The sequence below is a fragment of the Anomalospiza imberbis genome, chromosome Z, assembly GCF_031753505.1.
Source record: "Anomalospiza imberbis isolate Cuckoo-Finch-1a 21T00152 chromosome Z, ASM3175350v1, whole genome shotgun sequence".
In the NCBI taxonomy this organism is placed as follows: Eukaryota; Metazoa; Chordata; class Aves; order Passeriformes; family Viduidae; genus Anomalospiza; species Anomalospiza imberbis.
The window spans coordinates 63,513,561-63,539,088 of record NC_089721.1 but is presented as its reverse complement, the minus strand read 5'-3'; the positions used below and the strand labels follow the sequence as shown (position 1 = coordinate 63,539,088).

Here is a 25,528-nt window from a genome sequence, read left to right as displayed (position 1 = left end):
TGAACGTGATTCATAATTAAGGCCCAACATGACTGACAAAGTAACTGTTGACAAATACTTGAAATGAAGTTTAATAAACCAGCCCCAAATGGAAGGTCAGTCATGCATAATACAGTCAGCGAGTGGCAGATCAATTATGCAACAGGAATAATGGAAATACTGGCCTACTTACCCTTCCTCTCCAATTTATTCACGAACAGAAAACATTCCTGGTAGGATTAATAACTGGGAATGAAGAAAGACTCAAAGGATTAAAGACTGATTTCAGTGCAATTGAAATTTCATTTCAATGCAGAGAAAGACGTAAGACATGTTTCTTTTGGATTGGTCAAAAGAAGAAATCAGATTCTTGAAAAATCTACAGCCATTACTTCATGCTAAAGGGGAGCAGGAGCAGCAAGATATTTCTTCACTCATTGTATTTTAAAAAGAAAATTACATAACTGATATCTCATGGTAAGCCTAATAGTATATGAATGAAGCATATTCCAAGAAACTGGATCAGTGTCTCCTGGACATAAGGTAGCATACAAACAGTCTAGTCAAATAATTCTGGACATGAGTAGACATGCAAATTAGGTCTCTGTGAAATAACAGAAAGGAAGCAAGAAGTCTGTAAAATCTGCACCTCCAAAGCAAAATGTTAGTAAAATTTTCAAGACAGTATTCTGAATCTATGTGCAAAACTCTGAACAAGTGTATATTGGAACACATCAGCCCTTAAAGGGACACAGGTTAAAGTGCTTTTCCTAATAAGGACATACACAGTAAGCTACACATGATATTACTAACAAAGCTAGAATACAATCCATTCTATGCCGCTCAGTGGGCTGTACCAACTGTTGGTCTGAAAGACAGAGTGCAAGACTATTTTGTGAGGCAAAGATGAACTTGAAAATGAATTTCTGCCATTAGCACAAGTACTTGCGCTTTCCTTCTTTATACTGGATCATTCATATGGGAGAGAATAGGATCCTTTCCTTTCCTTTCAACAAAATGGACAGCTGCATGATTAGAAGCTCCACCCAGAATTCAAGAATATTTAGACTTGTTAATGAAATGAACTGCTTCTGCTCACTTTCAGCCAGTTCTTCAATTTCACAGGAGCTTTTCTCTGCCTCTGACCTACCTAACTTACCAGGTTTTAAGTATTTCAAGTAACTTCATGCTGCAGAATAGGAGTCTTTAATTATTTCATAGCTATAGCAATCTAATCTGACTGTGTAACACCAAGTCATCGTCTGGCAGCTTTAGTGAACGGATAGCATCGCACATACAAACCTGACGCACACAAGACAAACAATAAGCACTGAACCTAGCAAGGACTATTAACGCTCAGCCCAGGCTCTCCCAAGAAACAGGATGTCAATGTTCAAGTACATCCAGGACATTTGTCCTTGGCATTCTCTCTGCAGAGAGCACTTTATCCCAAACATTTAGTATTGAATGGACTTCGGGGCATTTTCCGTGGTGATGTGATCATTCAAGGTGGAAAAAGCCAGAATTATACCCTTATGCCTCTTGGGCTTTGTGCCATAACTACAAAATGGCAGATTTTTTTCCAGTATAAAATCTAATATTTAAAAAAAAATATTGGTTGCAAAGTACAGTGTAAGAGGGCAGGACATAGGTTTTTCAGGAAGTCTTATTTCCCACTGTACATAAGATTAGCCAATTTAAGAAAAAGCTTTAGCATACAACTTCCAGAAAGGAAAAAAAAAAGTCTTATAGGAGAGAACTACTCCATCTGTAATATAAAGTGGATTCTATAGCAAATTAGAAGTCTAATTATAAAACTCAAAAATTAAAGATCTCTCAGGTGTATATTCAGCATTTCAAATTACACACACTGGACATCATGCAGGTATATTTTCCAGCATAATTCTTTTGTGCGTCTTGTGCTGTCCTTCCCTTCCCTGTTACAGCACAAAGAGACAAACCAGTTTAAGTATCTAATTTAGACATCAACCAATATTCCCTACACACTTTTCTATCCTACTTTTTGTTTACTATTCTCTGCATACAGACAGGTATAATGAAATTTGGTTTCCACGACTTATTGAAGTAATTTGAAGTACTTATTGAAGTAAATAGAAGTAATTTCCATGACTCATTGCAATTCTCTTATTGACAGACTTGGATTCCTAGCTTTCCTTGGTTTTATGGTTTCCAATGCCACAAAGCTTCAGAGAATTTGTGCTTCATGTTTCGCATAGTGTGAAAAGTGAGAGCAGAAGGACTGTGGACTTTCACATTAATATAGCTCAGCTGGATCAGCTATGTTCTACCTCAAAATGCAAGTAAAATGTTTCAGGGAAATAAACTAAACCATTTCTGAACACTTATGTGAGAAACTGGATCAGTCACACAATTCAGCTGCACCCCAGTGATTTGACCCAAGTTTAACAATGGAGGACATGGAGGACAGTCAGATACAAATATAGATGGTACAAGAGTCAGCAGTAATGAAATGTGTTGCACAAATGGACATCTGAAATGGAATAACAGAAGGACAGTTTTCTACTTTTGTAACTTCAATTATTCTACAGGATTAATATGATGAAATGAATTTAGAAGCTAAAGGTAGTTAAGCTACACTGAAAAACAAAAGTCCTTCATGACATAAAATGTTGAGATCCAACATCTGATGCGAGTTTCTTCCCTTTGCCCTTAAAGTAAAAAGCACTGAATTAAATTTCAATTACACAAATGAACTAAAATTCCTCTTTATGGCATTGCTCCAAGTTAATGAATCAATTATTAAACTGAAAATTAGACTCTAAGAGAATTAGTGAAAGTGTGGTGGATGAAGTCCATTTCCTTATGCATGAAACTAAAATCTTGCACAGAAAGCCAGCCCATGGACCCAATTTGAAAATCATACACTAGAAAAGCAAGGAACCATAAAAGATATAATTGAGATTTTGAAGATGAGTGTTTTTTCTATGGTGGCATCAAGATGTGCACACAACATATGAACAGTCCACCAGCATTTTAGGGCAATGACTTCTGGATGCAAAGAGTAATGCAGGAATGTTGCACCAGCTTTTACTGGTAGACATGAATGCAACAAAGGCTTCCTCAGCAAACTTAAGTTACAGTTTTGACACTACCTTCACAAGAGAGAGGTTTTTCCATCTTTTCCCTCACCCCAGTATTCTAGAACTCGAGTGAATTAGCAATACGAGAATGGAAAAATTGAGAAAAATACATTTTTGGTTTTTTGGGTTTTTTTTTTTCAGATTTTTCTGAGCTTTCTTTTAGAAGTTGGAAAGTGTATGTTTAAGAGTATCATGAGGCCGGATGAGGAATATACTAACTATGAAGAAGAGCCACAAGCCTAAATGACTGGAAGTACATCCACAAAGCACATGATCAGAGTCATGTGACAAAATTCCTGGCACATGAACAAAGTCCACTACACAACTGCAGTGAAGCAGGGAAAGGAAAAGTTGCAAGGTTCTAGGCAAACAGGCAGCAGGAAATGGCACTAGAGCACTGTCCATCACTATCTTATATACTTTCAATTTCTGAACCTCAAAAACGTAAGAAAAATGAAGAAAAATATTCGGAACTAAGGCTTTTTTTTTTTTTTAATCTGGAACAGGCCACATTATAAGGTTTTTATGGAGATTTTACTGTCACCATCTTCATAGCTGCCAGCAAGGCAAGTCAGGAAGGCTGTACTTCCTGATCTATGATTGAAGCTTCCTGCAGACACTCCTGGAGCTTGTACAGAAAGGCCAGCCAACAGGTTGGGAACACCCACTGCACTTCACTCGTTTCTGGCACAAGAATGAAACACACATATTTTTGCACTGCGGAGTTCTCTTTGCTTCCTGTCTGATCCTGCTCCAGTAAGGATCACCACTCACTGAACCACTGCTCCAGAAGTTCTGCTTCTTCCCCACTTGCCTTCCTGCACCAATTGTCATCCATCCCTGTGCCTTCCTGCTGCTGCTTACAGTACAGCTCTTACTTCCCTCTGGTTTTAAATATTTATCTTCTTTCCCTCTGAGTCATCTTCTTCAAATAGACATCATCATCATCATCTTTTACCTATCCTTATCACCCCTACATATGCTACCCAACTGCCTGGTTCCTTCTTCCATCCACCCTCATAGGACAGTATTTTTCTGGCTGTGAATTTTTATGGGGTTGGCAGTTTATAAAACTACTTAAAAATTACCTCAGGGTTGGGCTAGTTACTACAATTGAGCTACTATTTCTTTCTCTCTCCCCTTTCCTGACCGAGTCGGAAGGATGGAGATTCCCCATCTGCAAAGCCCACTCTCACTGCACAGTGGAACATTTTTCACATGGGGGGCACATAAAACATGTGGGAATGCCCCTGAGTCCCAGCAGCAAGCAGCAGGCCAGAGGAGGAGCTGCAGGGTCAGCAACAGAGACTGCAGCTCCTGCTCCCAGTATGGGATGCCATTTATACTTCAGTTTCCCATGCTAAAAAAACAATCACCTTTCTGCCACATGCTTCTCCAGGGTAAATTCCTGTGCAGATTTTCTTCCTCAGACTCCCTGGCAGAAACATTTTACAAGTAATAGTGAAATAAGATCTAAAAAGATCAGGTGATAATGGAAAGGAAGTGTACAACATGAAGGATAAGCCCAAACACGTCTGGTATCATCAGTCATACTGAAAACACTCCAGAGTGTTCAAAGGAACATGGGGGAAGGGAGACAAAGAATGAAACAGAAAATGTAACACTGACCAGTAACTTAAAATGTAAAATGTAATTTTAGCAGTATTTAAACAAAATTCAACATACTTTGAGTATTTTTAGGGTAAAGCATAAATTTTTACTGGTACTTGACTTACATACTACATGAATGGTGATTAGAAGCAGAGAGTAAGGTAACATAGAAAGACACTTAGTTCCTGAAAAAGAAATTGACAACAAAGCCTGCAAAACACTATATGGGGAATTTTCGCAATATGTTCCACAAGTTGCATCTCTTTCTGAGGAAACAACATGGGTAAGAAATTTTTATGTACATTTCCTAAGGTACTGATATCCTACAGAACTATTTTCCACACAGTTTGTTTGGATTTTTAGACAGTAAAATATGAAAATAGTAAAGAAAAATATTAAAGGAGAACTACAAGCTTCTAAAATTAAAATTGCTATGTAGAATTGAGGTCATAAGAAATCCACAACAGTTTCAGGGTTTAACTGTTTCATTGATATTTGTGTAATCCACAGCAATTAACCCTACATAAATGTGCTACAGTCATCATCAATGTGTGAAATCAAATAGGAATAGATCTATCTGAGAATTCTGGTGGAGGAAAATTCAGGTAATTAAAACTACTTGCCATTCCTACACATTATTTAACACTACACCAAAGCACACGTACTTGAGGGAAAAACTAGAAAGTATTGAATTAAAGTTGGATGGATCCTTAAAATCAGAGCAAACCAGGATAAACAACATTGTAATATATGGAGTTGCAAACTAAATTATTACAGAATCACAGAATCACAAGGTTGGAAGAGACCTTCAAGATCATTGAGTCCAACTAGTTCCCTGACACCTCAACTAAACCATGGCACCGAGTGCCACATCCAGTCTTTTTTTAAACACATCCAGGGATGGTGTCTCTACCACCTCCCCGGGTAGACAATTCCAGTACTTTATCACCCTTTGTGTGAAAATCTCTTTCCTAATGTCAAACCTATATTTCCCTTGGCCCAGCTTGAGACTGTGTCCTCCGGCTCTGTCAGTTGCTGCCTGGAGAAAGAGACCAAACCCCACCTGACTGCAACCACCTTTCAGGAAGTTGTAGAGAGTGATAAGGTCACCTCTGAGTCTCCTTTCCTCCAGGCTAAACAGCCCCAGCTCCCTCAGCCATTCCTCATAGTGCTCATATTCCAAGCCCCTCACCAACCTTGTTGCCCTCCTCTGGACGCACTCAAGCATCTCAACGTCCTTCCCAAACTGAGAGCCCAGAACTGGACACAGCACTTGAGGTGTGGCCTCACCAGTGCCAAATACAGGGGGAGAATGACCTCCCTGGGCCTGCTGGCCACACCATTCCTGATACAGGCCAGGATGCCCTTGGCCTTCTTGGCCACCAGGGCACACTGCTGGCTCACGTTCAGCTGGCTGTCAGCCGCTACCCCCAGGTCCTTTCTGCCTGGGCACCGTCCAGCCACACCGTCCCCAACCTGTAGCACTGCAGGGGGTTATTGTGGCCAAAATGCAGGACTCGGCACTTGGACTTATTAAATGTCATCTTATTGGACTCTGCCCATCCATCCAACCATTCCAGGTCTCTCTGCAGAGCCCTCCTACCCTCCAACAGATCGACACATGCTCCCAGCTTAGGTCATCTGCAAATTTACAATGAAAGACTCAACGCCCTCATCCATGTTGTCAATAAAAATGCTGAACAGAACTGGCATAGACCCCTGAGGAACACCACTGGTGACTGGCCCCAGCTGGATGCAGCACCGCTCACCACCACTCTCTGGGCCCAGCTATCCAGCCAGTTCCTAACCCAGCAGAGAGTGCTCCTGTCCAAGCCATGGGCTGCCAGCTTTTCCAGCAGTGTGCTGCGGGAGACAGTGCCAAAGGCCTTGCTGAACTCCAGGTACACAACACCCACAGCCCTTCCTGCATCCACCAGGCAGGTCACCTGGTCATAAAAGGAGACCAGGTTGGTCAAACACAACCTACCCCTCCTAAACCCATGCTGACTAGGTCTGATACCCTGGCCATCCTGTAGATGCTGCATGATGACACTCAGTACAAATTGCTCCATTATCTTGCCAGGTACTGAGGTCAGGATGACTGGTCTATAATTACTAGGATCCTCCTTCCTACCCTTTTTGTGAATGGGTGTCACACTGGCCAGCTTCCAGCCATCTGGAACCTCCCCAGTGAGCCAGGACTGCTGGTAAATGATGGAGAGAGGCTTTGCAAGCTCATCTGCCAGCTCCCTCATCACCCTGGGATGGATCCCATCTGGTCCCACAGATTTATGAACATCCAAGCATCTCAGCAGTTCTCTGACTGCCTCCTCTTGGATAATGGGGGGACCATTCTGTTCCCTGGCACCATCAACCAACCCAGGAGGACACTTGTCTTGGGGACAATCTGTCTTCCCACTAAAGAAAAGAGGCAAAGTAGGCATTAAGCACTTCTGCCTTCTCCTCATCTGCAGTTACTAAGTTCCCTCCCTCATCCAGTAGAAAGCAAATGTTGGTCTTACCCTTCCTTTTACCATTAATATATTTGTAAAAGCATTTTTTATTATCCTTTACATAAGTCGCCATTTTAAATTCACACTGAGCTTTGGCCTCCCTAATTTTTTTTCCTACATGCTCTAGCAGCCCCCTTAAATATTTCCTGAGAGACCTGACTCTCCTTCCAAAGATGATACATCCTCCTTTTATTCTTAAGTTCCTTCAAAAGCTCCTTGCCCATCCAAGCTGGGTGTTTACCTTGGTGACTCGTCTTTCAGCACACAGGGACAGTCTGTTCCTGTGCCCTGTGCCATTATTAAAGCCATGAAAGTTATTACACAAAGAAAACCGAAAGAATTTTGCCATCTTATATAAGAATTAAGTATCAGATATCTATTTAGAAGCCTTAGTTGAAAAAAAGAAAGTGAAATGTGAAATACACGTAATTAGCAAATCCATCAAGAATTTTCCTTGATAAGAAAATTGGGAGAAGAAGTAGAAGAGTATGTGGCTGCACATACCATGAATACTGGAGTCTATTGGCAACAAGACAACAGTTTGTCAAAAACAGTTCGTTAAATTTATTACAAAGTACCTGGACCTCCTATCATATTAGTTATGAACATTAATATATTTTTATTATGAGCACAAAGAACAATTGCATATCATAAGTCAGTTGGAATTCTTATCAGGGGCTTCTCAGGGCCTGTTTAGAGCTCACAAAATGCACCATGAAACCACATTAAATCTTATTAAGGTTAAAATCTGTATCATGCTTTGATGGTTTTAGTACCACAATGAATATTTATAGATCTGTCATACATATTTGCATCAACATTTAAAGTGCATAGTAAACTGAAAGAATTGCCTACCTGAATTTCCCAACTTCTGTTACTTTCTTTAAGCAGCAAGTTATTCAGTGACGATATCCCCAATTCTAGAAAGCGACGAAAAACTGAAAAAATAGAATTAGGTTACTATCTGTTACAGCACCTAATCCAATCTATTCACAGTGAAGAGCAATGTAACTTCATAGTTCCAGGAAAAAAACAGCTACCAAGAGTGAGAGTCAGAAGTTCCTCCAAAGTTTCTCCTTTGCAAAGCACCACAGGTGTCAGAATGACTAAACTACTTCCACTTGTGAATGATTTCAAGGATTACGACTACCTTGTTTACAGCACTGTTGAAAGAAACTTTCACTGACTTGTGCACACTCAGGTACTCTTAATTCTTACATCCCAGTATGTTTACACATTGTTTAAAATTCATAAATAATTTATATATATACACATATGTATATACACATATATACATATGTTTAATGTACTTAAATGAAGTAAATAAGGAGCATGGGTACAAAAGCAGTACCAACTTAAGTTTTGGCTGCTTCCTTTGCTAGGGTCAGACTTTCCACAGACCCACTTTCCACAGCTTTCCACAGCAGGGGTGCATGGAAATTGTATGCATGTTCCAACATTATTTTTGCAAGATTATAGCTAGGTACCTTTCTTAGTGATCAGATTTCAAATTACTGGTAACACCAGGTAGTTCAGGGAATACTTGTTTTGTACCAATTCCCAATAACATGGCAATCAAATGACATGAAGTGTGTGAGGTTTAGCAAAAAAGTTTGTCACTGAATCACGTTCATGACATCTGCTACAGAGTTCAGCAGTTCTCAGTTAAAAGGAAGGATGGATTACAAGTACTGCAGGCAATAACAGAAAGGAAACACATTCCTAAGAGCTGACTCTGAGTGACAAGAAGAAACACTGCTACTTGAAGTAGCACGAGAATATTTAGTGCTGTTAAACCTCTATTCAAAAAAACTCAAACCAAACAAACCAGAACACCCTGGTATTCACAGAACATCCACCTGCAATAATAGTCATGACAGCATTGATACATCAGAAATGGGTTTCAAAACAGACAGAAGATGTGAGGAAAGATGAAAATACCAAACAATCTAGTTCATACTTCAAAGGTACATATAAAAATTAAGTACGTGCAGTAGTAAATTAAACTTTGTACATTTCCTGCGTTAGATAGGGCAATGTTTTGCAGATTTTACTAAAATAACCAAAACAAACCAAAACAGAGCAAAACAACTCCCCAGACAAAAAGTTCTACCTCCCTACAACAGTTGAGATCCCCAGTGTTTAACCTTCACACTATATGGTGAGGCATTGCTTGCTGAAGCCTAGTGGGGGCTTTTTTATCATATCTCAGCCCTTCCTTGCTCACGCACTAGAGAACCAAGACTTCTCCTTCTTAGACTGACATAATACAGATTTAAAAAGTAAAATTAAGGGATTTTTATCTTTATCCATATAGTTTTCAGAAATGATTGTCAGAGAAATTATGGACTAGAAATGAAGAGCTAAGGCAGACAACAGCAGGTATAACAGACTATAAATGCAGAAAAATGGTTAAATGGTTAAATGAAAAGAAAAATGTTGTGAAGGAAAAGGGGAAAGGGGTAAACTTGTCTTGACATAGCATCACATGTCAAGAGCTGTGAAAGTCCAATATTAAGCAAATAAAATCCTTAAAGCTAGAAAGTCAATCATGTCATTTTAGAGTAGATGTCAACCTTATGACAGAAATGTCAATTGATACTTAGCTACATTCTAGTTTAAGACTCCGTGGACAATATCTGATACATAGATAGAAGAAACAAATCATTTAGCTGCAGTTAACACAGACCTCCTCACTCACATGCAATGCAACTGAAAGCAAAGTGGAGAAAGACTCATACTAGTAAATTTCACTGAGAGAAAACTGCATTATGAGAAATTAGCAAAGAGAACACATGAATAGCAGACTTAACATCCTAAGCATGTAGAGACCAATTAAGTATAAAAAATTTAAATACGTAATAACATTTATACAAATGAGATAACAGTAGATATAAGAATATCTATATTTACAATCTCTAAGCCAAATATCTTCCTCCAACCCTCTCCTTAAAGGAGAAAAGACTTCAAGACTTTCACTAAACTTCAGCATTAGAAATGTGAGGCCATGCTGTAAGAGCAGCAGGACAGAACAATGAAAGCCATCCTTGTACAATAACATCTTAACAAGTAAGTCAGAAATGAGATGATCTGGACCAGTGGTTGTAAGTGATCATGTCACAGCTATTTAGAATCCCAGATGTACGAATCCTGGAGACTACACATACATCCTAATGGACAATTTAATTAACAAAGTGATTTCTATAAATGGTAGACTTTTGGTTTGAAAGGCTATTAAATGACAGCAGAGTGGAAAAAGTAGTTGTTTGCAGGTACTGCCAAGGCACACTACTTATGCAGCTGTGCCAATTTCCTATTAACTCTGGACAACTTACTGCATACTTGCTCACATCACATTCCTTAAAAGAGCCAGTTATAACAAGCATTTGTCTAAGTAGTATCATTTGTGTGAGAATCTAAAGCGGTCTGCTTCTCTGAAACCTTGTTTTCAAGCCTGTATTTCTAAATAGTAATTACACTACTATATACATTACTGATTTAACCAGTTACAAGAAATTACTAATGTTGCATTAGTGATTAACAGGTCACATTAACAGGTGATTTCATTGTCATCCTGATATTATCTGCTCAGATGATTTCTTATTTTACTTAGTCCTTCCCAGCTTACAAGTCACATTAGCCTTTTATGAGGAGTTCACTATAAAACTTGCATATGAAACAAAGACAACAAAAACCAAATCAACAGGGTAAATGAGATATGTGTGCCCACAGAAAAGTGAAACGTATCTATCAGTATAGTTCTTCAACTGAAGAGAGACATTATTTTAGAGAACCTCAATGCCAAAGAAATATATTTTAGTGGAACAGCTATAAAAGCATCATCAGCATCAACAGAATTGAGAAAATGAATACTGCTATTTCTAAGTATCAAATTCAGAGAGTAAAAGCATTACTGCAGTTCCATAACATTTTCTAAGTTGTTTTCTAATTACACAAAACAGGTTGAAATTTGATACAGAACTTGAAAACACAATACATGTACACTATAAACTTTAAAAATGTATTCATACCATAAAGAAAAATATTTTCTAAGCTAAAGAACTCATGAATTTACAGTACATGAACAGTTAAATAGCCTGCAAACATTCAGTCCTGTCCATTGGAAGAAAAAAAACAGTGAACTTCAGCAGTTTCACTGTTTTATCCATTAGAAAATAAAAATCTGAAGTTTGCATTGGGTTTCACTGTCTTCATTTGAAACTTTTTCATCATTTTGAATTTTACTAAAAACAAAAATGGAAAAAATGCCAATGATTTATCTTGCACCCAAGTAATTTTTATCTTCATAGACATATACCATATATACACACAGATTTACAAACCTCATTCTATTCTAGTCAAAGGCAAAGTCAGATACATACAGAAAATTACAGACAGCCCGTAGAGCATATTTATAATTTCACTATGAAGTCTGTAACTGATACAGCAATTAATTACACAGAACTGTAATGAATGGAGTCAGTGACATGTCAGTGAGTTTAGAGCTGTGAATATTTGGCACCAAAAGACACATACAGTATGTAACATTAAAGAGAAGTTGAAGAAAATTGTGGAGGTTCATTTTAGTGTCTCCCATTCCCATCAGAGGGATATAAATCTCAAATTCAGAGTTCCTTAAGAGGACAAACTAGAGATGGAGTTTGCACTTAAGGTATGTTTTTAGGAGAAAGACACTCTGTTTCTTAAGGAGAAAGATACTTCTATTCACCAACTTAGCCCTACAAGAGGACTTGGGACAGTAGCCTACTTAAACTTACCTCAGAATGCCTTTTCCTCATCTCAAACATTGTTCTCAAGAGATCCTCAGAAGACAGCAACACCAAGACATTTCAATACTTTATAATGTTTGCATTTATCTTGGTTGGCCTCCAGAAATTCCCACCAAGACAGAAAAAAAAGGCAAATAATTCTCCCAGAATTAGGAGAAGGAAGGAGGAGTCAGACATCCATAAGAATGGCATCCAGGTCATGTTTATCTGTACTGGCATCAGGCTTTCCTATTTCTCCTCTTTCTAATGAAATTCCTTGGCTCATCAGAGACACACATGCCTGCTTTAGAAGATAAACCCATAACACTGTATGAACACATTAGGGAGAATACTGAAAAGTACTTTGGGGTTAGAAGCAGAAAATGCAGAAATTCAGCTACATAAAGGGTGAAACCTTGTATTTCATTTTAATTAGACACACTGAATTTTGAGTATGGAGAAACTCGGTATGTATTTGAGCCTCTCAAAGTTTGAGAGGCTAAACCTTTCTAAAGTGGAAAAAGTATCTGTGTATTAATATTTCTTTCTCAAGATTATTTTACTACCATAAAGGCTTTTCTTTTTTTCTAAGCAGTAAAAGGAAGGTGCATTTAGTAGCATGCTTTTCAGAGCAGGTACTCTGTTTTCACCCCTGCCAATACAGACTTTGAAAACCTGACATGAGTAACTTCACTGATTCATCAGATAAAGGATGTAGTCTACTTGAATTTTTTCTTCTAAATCTAATATGAAAAATCTGTCTACTTTAAATCACCCAGGTGACAGTCAATCTGTGTGGTACTACAGATCCTGCACCTATCAGAAGCAGACAGGTCAAGGGAATGATGGAATGAAAAAAAAATCCTACCCAAACCTACAACTGTTCACTGTCTGAAGTCCTACTGACCCTCAAGTTTTGTCTTTTAAAGAGCCTTAAAGAGAGATAGTCTAGTGGATGGTAAGTATCTTTCTCCTCAAAAAGCAAAAAAGGACCTAGCAAGTCACTAGATATACAAATGACTACACTGCATACATAGTTGATGTTCAGCCCTCGCAAAAACAGCCTTGAAAAAGCAGCTTGTTTTCCTAAGGCAAAGACTGTCAAAGCCATCACTGCCCACACTTGCACTCTCAAAAGGAGGCCTGGCATTTTGAAGGAAAAATATCACAGTAATAAGCATTATTACTATGACAGATTGTTTACAACAAGTGAATAGCATTGTAAAAACAAAATGCACCAAGTAATGTGAATGCACACACAGATGGCTCAGATCTCCAGATGACCTCCCAAGTTAAGAACAGTCTGAATGTTCACGTCACGCCAGGCTAATAACTCTGTTCTACTGGTGGCAAAGGCAGCTCTGGTGAACCTCCTGACTCATCTGAACTCTGATGCAGCAAGAGCATCTCAACTCCCCATCCTTCTGGGCTGTTTCATTATGCAATGAAAGAGTTAAGAAGCCCACTCTCTCAGGCAATCTAACAAAAGTCATAATGACTTGGTCTGCATTTTGAACCCATATCAATGCCTGTAATTCTCAATAGCAGTGGGTCAGTATTTTTAAGCGAGAAAGTGATTCCAAGTAATTAAAATTTCACAGAATCATATAATGTGCTGAACTGAAAAGGAACCACAAGGATCACCATCCCACTCCTGGCCCTGCACAGGACAGCCTTGAGAGTCACACTATGTGCCCAAGAGCATTGTCCAAAGACTTCTGGACTCTGTCAGGCTTGGTGTTGTGACCACTTCCTAAGGGAGCCTTTTCCAGGAATAAACACACTCTGGGTAAAAAACCTTTTCCTAATATCCAACTTAAACCTCTCCTAGCACAGCAGCCTCATACCATTCCCTCGGGTCCTGCCACTGGTCATCATAGAGATCAATGATGCTCCTCTTCCCCTCACAAGGAAGTTGTAGACTGCAATGAGGTCTCTGCCTCTCCTCAGTCTCCTCCAGGCTCAGCAAACTGAATGACCTCAGCCACTCTTTGTATGGCTTCCCCTCTACATCCTTCGCAGACTTCATTGTTCTCCTACTTTGAGGCTTGAGACAATCAATATAGCAATGGGGAAAAGAAATTATTCTTCATACAAGTCTCCATTTTTCCAAGTTTATTTAGACTACAGTAATTAAGAGACAAGAAAAGTCAGCTTTAACTTTTTAACTTTTCTCTTGTCCACTTTTCCTACGAATTCATAGGCATTAATAAGTTTATCTGTAATCAGCACTGACTAAGGGCAATTAAGAATCAGTTTCAGAACAGAACACAGTCCTTTATTAAAAAAAAAAAATAACTAAACTAGCATTGATGATACTTCAGAACTAATTCTGTATCTGAGAAAACAACTACAAGTACAGAAGAATCTAAATATGCTTACCCAAAATCAAGCCCCTTAAACATTCACAATGCTTTGGCAGAAATCACCAGGACATGCATTATCAGTAGCAAGTGCTCTTGGTAGATATCTCTAGCTGTAACACAATGACTTTTAAGTCTATCTGTAAGTTCTCAGAGAGGGATCAAAGAAATTGTGGAGCTTCTTTGCTAATTTACAAGATCACCATATGCTATTTTCTGAACAGAAAGAAGATTCCATAATTACCCATATTTTATTATTTCAGTAGATTTGTTTCAGAAACACACATACACACACAAAAAAAAGATTAAAAATTAGACAATAGGGGCTTTTAATTACATTGTATTACTTTGTTTTTAATTAAGCAAAGAACATGCAGTCAAAGAACATGCATGTCAAAGAACAAGCAGTGCCACTGAGCATATGTAATATTAACAGATTCTGTTAATGCAGATTCCAACTTTAGCCTTCCTCCCACATGCACACACGCACATAACCATGGTGATCTGCAAAATCTGCTGCCTGGGACTTCAGAACAGTACAGCATTTGACCTCAGCATCTTTGAATAGATATTAGCACAAATTAAGTTACATTTAAAAAGACATTAAGTCACAAATAGTTTGATAAAATTGTTTGTACAGAAGAACACTGACAAAAATATCTGAATATGATCTCAACCAGTAGAAACAAAGCAACAAAGCTTTCAGATCACACTTTCTGAAAGAAAAGTCCTTGAAAGAAAAAGAACAAAGCTTAAGAATTTTTAAAAAGAGGTAGCATGTATACAGTATAAAAAGCATAATCTAGAATCACCCATTACCTCCGTGAATATTTGAGTGCCTATCTGATCTGTGGAAGCATCACTTTCAGAACAACATATTTTCTTCAATGGAATTCTTAATTTACATACTATTTCACTAAAATGCACACTTATTTGGATTATCAGAGGTCTGTGCCTGCTGTATGCTTCTCCCAAGTGGGATCACTCTTGACGCAGTCTCCTTTTATCTATTACAATTTTCAACTGAACTAATAATAATAAAATAATCTTAAGAAATAAGTATCATCTAACTGTGAATACATATATATCCTGACAACACAGAAGATAAAGGACTGGGAGCAAAGGTGACAATTGTGCCCCAAACAAATAATAAATATGTTAAAAACTAAATCCACCACAACCTCCAGCATCTGTATTTTTCTGTATATAAAATGACAATGCTCACACTTTGGTCTGTAAGCACCTCTGGATACAATTATCTGCAATTCTGCTGAAGAAATACAAGATGTAAGACTCCACCATAACTGCTAACTGCTGGTTGATGGCCAGTATCGCTCTCGCAAATGCATTCTTGCAGAAATGCAGATAACTAGCTCTGCAGACTTTAAACTGTAATGAATTTAGTACCTCAGTGAAAGCTTCACCACTAATTTAATCATAGCCAGGGTTTGACCTGCAATGCTTAGAGCTGAAAGGAGTCACCACCCCTGCTGACTTCCCAGGAAAGGCCTGTGCTAAGTGAAAGTGCCTCTTAGCAATCATTCATGGAAAAGTAAAGGCAGGGAAAGTGCAAGGATTTAGAGGTTCTTCTACAGAAAAAGCTTATAGGAAGCTTGGATACAGCAGACCCTAGAGGATGATCCACATGTGTCTGTACTGACATACTGCCCCTTCAAATTCCCCTCAATGCAGTCTCAAGTTGAACCAAGATTTTTGAAGAGTACACAAGGCTTTGCCATTTACAAGACAGCTTAGAAGAAAAAAAGGTACAGTTATAAGAAATAGCAGAGCTGAACACACCTACATTTATCCTTTTAAAAAAGTCCCTATTTCAACACTGAAATAAAGATTTGACTACAATCAAGGGTAGCAAACCCTGGCTGTAACCAGTGACATGCTCCTACTGTGAGCACATCACCTAAACACTTGTGCAAGATGAATTTTTGATAGGACAAAACCATCCAAACAACCAAAAAGAAATAAAATAATGAAATGCATCAAAGCTTAGTTTTCTATTACCTCTGCAAAGGTAATTTCTCACATGTGCTTGAGGACAAAACCAAAAAAATCAGATGAGCAAGGAGTGCATGAAATACCAAAAATAACACTTTGGTGTTTTTTGGTGAAGACTACTCCCTGCTCCCTTTTTCCTTCCCTTAAAAATGTTACTTAAAATACACATTTTAAGCCTTTCTTCCAGTCCACTGTACACTGACTTCTTGAACATGTCTACACCAAATAAAATGGGTAAAGTCCTATTTCTGAAATACTTATACTTAATTTTGGCTGAAGGAAATAGCTTCTACTGTATCTCAAAATCTGTTTATACAGTTCAAGTGAACAGGACAACTTATCTTGAAACTACATTCTCACGTCAATTTTAGGGTTTTTTTTAACTATATCAAGGCAGAACAAATCTTATAAAACTCAGCTTGCTAGAAAAGAACTTCAGTGCAAATATACCAGGACAAGATACCATTCACTTGAAGGGTTAAGAGAAGAAATAGGTAGTTGAGCTCAAGTGAAAAACTGTTCTCAGGAAGCTTTAAAGGAGTAGGTGGAATTCCTCTAGCAACTGGTGTTTGATGCTAATAGCTGCATCACATGGGGCCAATTAAAAGAGGTGTTATCAGACAGTACAAGACTTATTGAATAGGAGCTGTAAGATAAAAGCAACCAATAAATGTAACAAGACATATTCTGCATATATGTCCTGGTTTAGGACAAATTAGGGGAAAATTTCTAAAGGAGCCCCTTAAAGGAAACAAACCTCGACAACTCCTCCCCCCTACCACCGGGTTCGGGAGGAATTTCCTCGGAGGAAAAGTGGAAAAAACTTGTTTATTAAGCAAGAACAAAAAAACACTCCCCAACACAAGAAAAGCAGCCCGAGATGACAACAAACGTTTTCACCAGTCCAAGAGAGGCAAAACGGCTTGGGCAGTCTGCTGAGGAGGGTGCTGAGCTCCTCTGTAATGCAGACTCCTGAGGAGTTCCTTGACCTTCCCAAATCAAGGTCCCAAGCAGGTCTGATGTCTTCAGGGAAGGGGAGGAAGGAAGGAAGGAAGGGAAAAACAAAAATAGAAAAATGGCAAAATAAGGCAAGCAAAGACAAAACAAAAAAAGCAAGCGAGCAGAGCAAGCAAAGCAGGCCTAAAGCTAGCAGCAGCAAGCCAGAGCAAGCAGCCGGGGGAGAGGCGCGGCTATAGACAAAACAAACTGAGAGCATGGGAACAGGAATACACGATTGGGATACAAAGCATGAAAATGTCCTGTCACCCCGGGACAATATAATATTTCAGTACTAAGCAGCATGACTGTTTTGACAAGGAAGCCAGCTTCCAATTAGGAAAGTCATATTTTTGCAAGAGATTTAAACAGTTGGTCTCCAAATTCAGTGAGTGGGTACAAAAAGGATGATTAAAGGCCCCATTCCAAAAATGAAGCATGAGAAAACTATGTCAAGCCCATACAAAGATAAGCCAGAACTTTAAGACAGAAAAGGTACTAAATTTAAGACAGAATTCACAAACCTCAGTCTGAAGGCACACATTTATTTTTTTCTATGAGGACAACTGGGATTTTAACTGGGGAAGCTTTGGTGACAACACACTTTTTATTCTTTGAAAAGAAAGATTTTGTAAGGAAACATTTTTGAACTCTTTGTGATAAAGTTCAAGGCACATACAGTTAGAAAAAAACAGGTTGAGTTGTACAGCGATTTGTAAAAAAGTATGAGCTACCAAAATACCCAGCGAACCATGATGCAGTCTGTAATCAGTTACTTGGCTCATGTAGAGTTTTGTCCTTGTACTGTTCATATATTGATAAAAAAAATCGCTCCCTCTTTTAGCCTAAATTGATAGAGATACTTAAAATATTTTATCCTTGCTTGCCTGAAGTGCAACTCAAGGCATTCTAACTGTTTAGCTGTGAAAAGTTACTAGATCAGAGAGGTCATCTCCATGTGCACTACTCTCCCAGCATTACTGTTTAGATCAGAGTTTCTCCTTTTCTATAAAGATGAACTGAAATTTCTCCTCCAGCACTTCTTCCCCAACACAGAGGCACTGGTTTATGCAATGCAGACACAGGCATTACAATTTATGTTACAATTTATGTACGGTGGAGAAAGGGTTCAAACTCTGCCCAGTGAAGAACTGAAGTAACTGTTTTCTAGTAACTATGGTATCAGATCAAGGGCTCAGGCAACTGCAATTCAGTAGACCTCTGACATGACTAGATGTCAGCCTATAATATGATCCCTACATCAGCAAAATAAGTAAACCATTGAACACAACTCACAGAGACCCATTTCAGTTGTTCATTGAATATAGTTTTAGCCATAACACAGAAGCAAGGTGTGTAGTAGCTCCTAGCTCTTCAGGCAGTGCAATTATCAGCAGTTTGCATTCTCCCATGCACCACTCATGCACATGCAGACAGAAGGTACAAGAGAATCACAGAATATGCTGAGTTGGAAGGGAACCCCAAGGATAATCAAGTCCTACTCTTAGCCCTGCACAAGATACCCCCAAGTCACACCAGCAGCTCTTCCTCTGACATCTGACAACAAATATTGCAAATCTGACTGAACAGAAAACTAAATAAATTAGAAGACGAAATTAATATATTTCAGTTATGTTTCAGGAAGAAGCCTGCAAAACCTGCTGACAATTTCATTTACACCTTACATCTTCCTCTTTACACCTCCTTCCTAAGCCATTCTGTTAATGTGACACTGACAAAGAATATATAAGACTGCTTTGAAGTAGGCCTGCACTCCCTTAACTTTGCCTTCTATATGGACAAGGCAGCTCCTCTTCCCCTTGTTATTGAGGTGAAGCAATCAACAGAAACTACTGTTCCTCTTATGGCTGCCCTTGGTCTAGTAATTTCATCTCACACATCCACTTCTGAGCACACACAAAACATTTCATTTGAGAAAGACCACAGGAGTCCTCAGGCACAGTTACCCATCTATGTATGACTCGGGGATGTCTTGGTATTGAGCCAAGACCCACTCGCAGGACACTCACCAGCCTAATTTTCCTACATTCACTTTGCTACTAATAGGCAGCTTTCTCGCTGCTAAACTTCCTGCTCAATCTGCCCTTTATGTGAAGCCTCCACTGAAACATGTTCACTGCAGCTGTTTGATTGCTCTTTTACCCACGTTCAATTGTTTCAGGTTGCCTCTTCCTTGAATTTGTCATCATTTCTTATCACTGCCAGTCATACAATGAGACACTCATCATGCAAGACAGACTTGCTTCATCAAAATAACATGAAACCTTTAAGTGACTGTGAATACTCAAAAGCCTCTCTTCAGATCAACTGATTTTCTTTAAAGAAAAATTAATCCAATCCACCCATCTCAAGATCAGCATCCGTCAGAGCAGCATTCCTCCTCCCCCTCTCTCCTTCATTTTCCTCCTAGGCTTGGTTACAGAAAGGAACATCATGTGCCTGCTTTTCTAGCACATCTACATCTAGTCTATTCAAAAAATAAAATAATTTATTAGTGTAGTGATATACACTTTGCTTCAGTACTTTTTAACACAAAAGTAATATAGCACCTATTATATAAAAATAACTCTTTCATGTCAACCCTGCTAAGTATACTTTGAGCATTGATAAAATCGGAGTGGGAGACAAGCATTCATGTTTCAGCAGTCAATTGTCTACAGTCCTTCAGAAAGCACTTTTAAAGTATGAAAACAGTGACAAACACTTCCACAGCATCCTAAGTTCCTCTAAAACTATTTTTAATTGCTACACAATACAAGACCAGTATTAAAATAGGAGACATAAGATGGCTAATATTAAAGTTATGGTAGCAACAAACACATTTTAATGAATATGGCACGAGGAACAAGGGCCACACTAGCCTTCATGCACTTTATCTACACGCACACAGAGGCGTAGAATGAGAAACACACACCCAGGGGTAAGGCGGTGACCAAAGATAAGTGTTTACATATATTTACCTAAGGCAACAGTCTGTAATGCTTGCTAGAATCATAGCTAGGAAATACACATATTGCACTACTGAATTATATGATAAACTGCTATTCACTATGTGGATCCAGGCTGTCAAGTGCAATCAAGAGCTGCAACTGAGTTGCTGAAAACTGATTTGAATAGACAAAGTATATAACTCAAAAGTGAAAATTAGTCTCATTTGAATTCTATCCAAGCACTCCCTGACACTGACCAGAACCCAGTGGGTTTCTGTCCAGAGCTAAAACGAAATGTGAAAGAGCATGCAAAACAGACTGGCACAAGATTTTCCTTAGCAGTATGGTATGCTAAGTTTACATTTAATTTGTCAAGCTAGGTTCACTGAAAATAAAGTAACAATAACAAAAAAAAATCAACAGGAGCAGTATCTCAAGGGAGTACTTCAACACCAGGGTTCTTTTTTTCCATTATTGAGTCATTTAATTCCACATTATGTTTCACGCCTAAAAGGTAGGTCTATAAATCAAGTATCTCAGTGCTATTCCTAATAGTTTGAAAAACTAATCCTGAACTTCAGGAAACTGCCACCTCAAAGATGTATCACAGAATGAAATATGTTCTCCTTGTCAGTGGTGTAAAGGAAAAAGTGCACTACTTTTCTAATAGTGCACTTTAATTCTAGTGAGGAGAAACACAAGAGGCAAAAAAAGAAGCCCCTTCACCCCCAACTCAGGGTCAAAAGGTTTGGCACAAGTATCTTCAGGGTTTGTGTAAGCTTGCTCAAGTTAATGGGTGTTACATGGACTCCTCTGCAGTGGACAATCAATTACAGCAACAACTGTTGATTAAGCACCATTTCACCACCAACAACCATTGTGCCTAGAAAAGCAACTTATTGTTGGGGAAGGAAATGAAATGAGACATTTAATCCTTCTTGTTTACTGTAACAACTCTATAGCACATGATCTGATTTTTTGAAACCATTTTAGGGTTAATATTTTATCACTGCAATGAAACCTCTGATATACAGGTTTAAAAAGATACAGTAAAATATACAGAAAGTTGGAACACATACGTAATTTCTCATCTCCTTTTCCTGTTTCTAAATCAATTCAGAGTTTTTTTTTTACTTGATGGGATATTTGAAATCTGTCTTTTCCCTATTGTGATCAGCCACCATGTCCTCAAGACTTCCCATAGACCACCACACTGCACACCAAGCTACCACAGAACTTCCAAAACACTCACAGCATCAGAATTACTAGCAGGCTTCAAAAGAAATTTATTTTGTATGATTATACAACAGCACAAGTAAATTGACAATTATTTTTTTGCAAAACAGAACAAAAGATAATTTAACTGCAACATTTCTGTACATATACATAACCTACATATAACAACAGTTTTAGAGTTCTTTGTTCCTCTGGTGCACAAATGCCACATAACATTATATGGACTGTGTGATATAATTTGTAAGCTATACAACTCTGGCCTAGATATAGAGAAAATTCACCAGGAAGTGTCTTGAACAGTGAGTAACTCATAATTGTTAGCAAAATCACTTTAGATGCCCAGACAGCTACATCCAGGTTCCAGCTTCTCACTCAAGCTAATGGGAGAACCCAAATTTAAAAGAGCAGTGATATAGCTATTGGCATACAATGAAGTTTATGTATATACTAAATTTGTACAGTGAATTATCTCATTGCTTATTTGATCCGCTACTTATTTCATTAGTGGTTGTAGTCATTTACTTGATCACTTCTGCAATTTCATCTACAACAGTCCTTTTCACCCTTCAAAAAAACTCATTATTACAGTAGAAATGTGTCATGGTTTGACACTGGCACGATGCCAGCGCCTCCATGAAAATATACTTTTTAAAATAATTGCTGTGAGATGTGATCAGGAACAGAGCAGAGCAGGCCCAAACTTAGTAACTAAGGAAAGAACTTTATTAAACTACTACTACTATAAAAACTACAAACACTAAATCCTGGATGAAGACTTTCTAAAACACCCCTCCTCCTCCCACCTAATTCCTAAACAAACTCAACAGTGAGACACCACCCAGGATCCTGATCAAGTTGCCACCCTTCAGATATTCGAATACTCAGTCTTTCAAGGGAGACAGGAGTCTCTCCTGTGCCACAGACCCCCCCCCCAGGAAACACAATTGCCACCCTTGTGTTTCCATGTCACACATGGCAATCGCCCGAAGAAAATTTGCCATGGTGACACTCTCCTTCCATGTCACAGTGCTCTCACCACCGTGCATGGACAGACTGCTCATAGGGCTCCTTTAAGGATGCTTTGCCGTGGACCAAAAGAGACAACAGTTCAGTTTCTCATTTTGGGACTACAGTCCCCCCCATTTTCCCCTGGGGCTGAGGGTCCAAGAACAGAGGTCTTCTTCTCCTCTTCTTCTTCCTTGAAGATAGAGGGCTTCTCCACACCTTCTCTTTACTCCTCTGCTGGTGATCACTGAAACAGGTCTCCTGGCACACCAACGCACCACCCTAAGTGCAGCTTCTGTTAGGAGAATTTGGTTCAGTCTATGGCTAACAAGAGAAGTCCAGCCACAAGCCACTCCATCATCTCCTTCCAACTCGAGAATTTTTTTCTATCATCTCGGATCCCAGACTGTCTCTCTTCTACTTCAAATCAAGGAGGAGTAATATTTTACAAAGCCTTCATTTCTCAGGAAGGGGTTAAAAGCTCAGACTCCCTGGACGGCTGATATCTCTGCCCAGCAGCCGACTTCCAAGGCCAAGGCTGGGCGCCTTCCCCCCCCCCCTTCTCTTCCGCGCCGGCAAAGTTACAGGTGCCGTCCGGACTCTCTATCTCTTCCCTCTGGTGGGGGGATGACAAAGACATCTCCGCTTCTTTCCACCCTTCCGTCCACAGGAGCTGGCTCAGTTCCAGTCCTTCTACCCCTCAGCTCACCTCGACCAGGCCGCATGGCTCCCCCTCCCCCACCCAGCCCCATGGCTGGGCAGGGGAGGTCTGCACAGCACCTTGACCGGAACCAAAGAGAGCGAGCTCTTGGGAGTTCTTGCTTTTAACCCCCTGTGTTCTCAGAGGCGTATCCCTATCTTCAGTGGTCACTTCAGGTGCCAATATCCAAACTTGACCACTGATTGGTTTGACCCAACTTCCTGAAAAAATCACTTCCATGTCAAACCACGACAAAATGTAATATTTAATTACATCTTTCAAAAATGCATCTATATTTTAACACTGTAAAAAACAACTCAGAAATATATATATACCTTCAACGAGCTGCTATTAATCAGATCACCTAAGTAAAACACTTGACTAAATATGCCTTGTGAGTGAGGAAAAAGCAGCATCTAATCTCACTTATTTCAGTCAAATGTAGGGGAACACACTAGTATTACACTTACCAGTATTTCCTAAACACTGATTTAAGTCTAAAAGGTGACTGTCAGCCCTGGAGCATTAAGTAAGATCCATCACACTAACAATTAAAGCAAGCACTTAAGGCATCACTTTCTCCCAGATTTTCTTTTTTATTTTTTAACCAGTTATTGCAGTCTAAGAAAGACATATATATGCAACAGGCATGTGAAAAGTCTGCCTAGGGTCTCACTTAAATTACTTCTCAAGTTTTTATCTCACAGACATGAAATAATCATTTATCAATCCAAGTTCAGAAACAAAACTGGACAACTTACAGTTTAATGCATATCCAGCTTCAGAGTTAAATGTCACAGGGCCTCACGTTCTCCTGGAACGTTCTCCTACGGAAGAGTTACAATTCTGGTAAACGCACAGGGCCACACGCACGGAGTGACTGACCGAAAACCACACGCTCACCCCAGCAGACAAGCGCCACATTTCAAATAACAGCTGTTGAACGCTGATCTACCTCTCTAGATGCGCACGAAAGTCATCGCTCTTGCATCCCAGCTCCCTCCTTCCCCAGCCGGGAGGGCCTTACACTGCTCCCGCGGCCCCGCGGGGCTCCGCACACCGCTCGGGGACACGGATGGGAGGGACGGAGGCGTCGCGGCATCACCGCCGCGGCACCACGCCCTGTGCCGGGCACAGCCCGACCCCAGGCCCCGCTGCCCACCGCGGCACCTGCCCTCCCGCGGCACGCTCGGGAGACGGGCCGGGGGCGCACGGCATTGGAAAAGAACCAAAAGAAACCTCCCCAGCCCACCCCCCAAAAGCCTCACAACAAACCAAAACATCGAAAAAATAAAAACCACGGAACCCAGGAAGCCCAAACCCCTCTTCTATTTTTTTCTTTCTTTTTTTTTTTTTTTTTTTAATCGCCCACCACAAAATTTGTTGCTCTCTCCTCTTTGTCCGACCGTCAAGCGGGATTACGGTTGAGCATCACCCGCCGCGCCCGCGGCACTGCCCGCTCCCGAGGCGGCACGGCCGGAGCCTCCCCCGTATCGCCCCGCCCAGCACCAGCCCCGCCACCCCCGGGCAGCTCGCTCGGCCGCCGCTCGCAGCTGCCCGGCTGTGGAGCCGTCGGTGCGGGAAACACCGACGGCCCCCGGCAGCGGCGCAACACAGCCCCCCCATCGCTCCCAGCGCGCCCCCGGGAAAGGGAGTGGCCGCAGCCCAGCCCACCGGCAGGTACAGGGCAGGATGCCGAGCGCGGGGATCCCCGCAGCCTTGCCCCGCCACTCACCGCTACCCACGGCGGCGCCCGCTCCTTTGTGTGCCCGCCGCGCCCCGGCACCTCCGTCTCCCGCTGCCGGGCGTCCCGCGCCCCCTCCCCGCCGCGCCGGGGGCGGAGGAGGACGCAGCAGAGATCCGCGGAGGAGGACGCAGCAGAGATCCGCGGAGGAGGCCGCTGCCGCCCGCCGCTCACATGCAGCGGGCAGGCGCGGCGCAGGCTCCCGGCGGCTCCCCGGGAGCCCGGCCGGCAGCGTCCGAGGCGAGCTCAGAGGTGAAGATGGCGACCTCGGCGGCGCGGGGAGGGAATCCCCAGGTCAGCCCGCTCCCCTCCGCGCTGCCGGCTGGGCTGGGCGCGCCGGGGAGGGGAGGGGACAAAGAGCGGCTGCCGCTGCCCGTCAGCGCTATCGCTGTGCCGCTCCGCCGCTCCTCCTCCGCCGCCTCCGCGCGGTCCAACCTCCGCCAGCGCCGCAGCGCTCCCTGTCCGGCCCGCTGCGCTCCGCTCCCACCGCCCGGGGCTCGCTGCCCACCGCAGCGGGACTCCAGCG

At 40.8% G+C, this 25,528-nt stretch overlaps 1 protein-coding gene across 2 annotated transcripts in view; it reads right to left on the bottom strand.

The window, feature by feature from the left end:
* The window catches only part of CDC42SE2 (CDC42 small effector 2), a 90,236-nt gene extending 64,938 nt beyond the window's left edge, over positions 1-25,298 (bottom strand). The window contains exons 1-3 of one of the 2 annotated variants that reach the window (XM_068176413.1): positions 24,994-25,298; positions 24,020-24,085; positions 8,081-8,163 (exon numbers count right to left, since the gene is read on the bottom strand). The gene's annotated coding sequence lies outside the window, so the exon portion shown is untranslated. Of the gene's footprint in view, positions 1-8,080; positions 8,164-24,019; positions 24,086-24,630; positions 24,774-24,993 lie in introns of those variants that run through there. The other variant, XM_068176414.1, reaches the window with a different exon arrangement.
* Between the last annotated feature and the right edge of the window lie 230 nt (positions 25,299-25,528).